General features: G+C 41.5%; 1 pseudogene; it reads right to left on the minus strand.

Annotated features, from left to right (window-relative positions):
* Positions 1 to 474: 474 nt before the first annotated feature.
* LOC126489507 (60S ribosomal protein L17-like) lies at positions 475 to 1,085 on the minus strand (annotated as a pseudogene).
* Between the last annotated feature and the right edge of the window lie 818 nt (positions 1,086 to 1,903).

A 1,903-nucleotide genomic window follows, 5' to 3' on the forward strand; every position in this document is an offset into this window, starting at 1 on the left:
ACCTTTTATGTTCTGGTGAGTTTATGAGGAGAGCCCAGTTTCCTTCTGGGAGTTGATTCCAAAGGCCTTTACGAAAGGCAGGCATATTTCCTTCTCTCATAAAGATAAGAGAACATCAGCAAGCTCAATAAAGATATCAGACTGTCTGAGATGGAACTGTGGACCAGACTCCATGGCAGACTCCCTTGGGAAGGAGCCATCTTCGAACTCACTGGCTTACTTCTCCAGAACATGGTCTGCAATGAACTACTACTCCTCTTTGCAACTGGTTGTGTCCCTTTGCCTACTCTGGAGGTGTTTTTGTGACCAATATCTACCTGGGAGTGTTCAAGATCTCTACCTGGGCCCCAGGGAGCACAGACCGCAAGAGTACTAGAGAAGACAGGCCACGTTCAGGAATATATAGAGACTATGTTTTAGAAGGAAGAATTTTTTTTTATGAACGACCAGAAGACCTTTACTTTTATCTGCATTTATTTCATGTTGAAATTATTCCCGTGCCAGAAGTTTTTGTTTCTTCAATTTCTTCTGGGATATCTTTTTCTTCTGTGCAACCTCCTTTTCTGGCTTTGGAACAATCTGTTCCTTTTCAGTGAGGATCATCTCGACGTGGCAAGGGGGAGCTCATGTATGGGTTAATCCGGCCATGAGCTCTGTAAGTTCGTCGGCGCACCTTAGGTGCTTTGTTCACCTGGATATGCTCAATGACCAGAGAGTCCACATCTAAACCCTTCAGTTCAGCATTGTTCTCTGCATTTTTCAACATGTGCAGCAAACATTCTGCACTCTTTTTGGGCCACCGACCCTGTGTCCAGCCCCACTGTTTGGCCTGGGCGCACCTACCGACTCCACCATTGTACCGTCGGAATGGCACACACTGCTTCTTCAAAGTGACATCTTTCAGATACTTGGTGGCTTTTCGGATATGCATACCCTTGATGGCCTGGGCCGTCTCACGGGTGTTCTTAAAGTGAACCCGAAGGTTTGATCCTCTCGATTTGCATGATTTTGTAGGGTTTTCTGGGTCAAGAGAGTAGCGAACCATCTTCACGGGTCACCTCTGGCCGCTTACAGGAAGAGGCAGAAGGAAGAAAATTTAAATTTCTTGTACTCCTAATTAAAAGCTCTCATACCCAAATTAATTCACTAGCATACTCCCTAGTGCTGTTCTTTCAATGGCATATTTATTCAATGGTGTCTGATTAATAATTTCATTTTGGCTTTGAACAGCTATGCATTGTTTTTCATAGAAGCATCTTGCAAGCACTGAGAAGTTATGAGGGTGGTATTTAAAAATCCCTGGAACTGAGAATGTACAAGCCTAGATACATATTTTACTTATCTGAGAGGTTCCTTGTGTACAAATCTACACTCAGGCCATCCCATAATCTTTTTTGATGACATTTAATCTGTCCTTCTAGGATGAAAAAGAATTGAACAAAGGCTTTAACTTATTCTAAAATAAAACAAAGACTCTGTCAGCAAGTAAAAATTTGCAGCTCCAAGCTAATCAATTCTTAAGATGCCACAAACATTATTTTCAAGAATACCTGAGTGATCTCTCTACTTATATTTACTTATTACTTATTTATTGTCTCTGCTTATTACCATTGAAGGAAAAGAAAATATCATTTCAAGATTCCTAGACAGCTTTCTTATTACTGTCTTATTTTTTTTTATTTTAATTTTACTTTTGCTGACATGGTGGGATTATTTCTAATGAACAGAACTTTTCAACTTACAGTTTGATGGCTAGAAGTCCAAAAAGGGGGTGTGGGCCAGGCTATATCATCTCAAGTCAGACGTATAGAAGAGCAAAAGGAGGGAGAGAGAGAAGTAGGGGTGGGGAGGCAGACCAGACTCATTCCTTCATGAAGAGCCCACACCTGCAATAACTGTCCTT

This window comes from Alexandromys fortis, unplaced genomic scaffold (genome assembly GCF_014885135.2).
Source record: "Alexandromys fortis isolate MF-2015 unplaced genomic scaffold, M_Fortis_MF-2015_v1.1 scaffold_214, whole genome shotgun sequence".
Classification (NCBI taxonomy): Eukaryota; Metazoa; Chordata; class Mammalia; order Rodentia; family Cricetidae; genus Alexandromys; species Alexandromys fortis.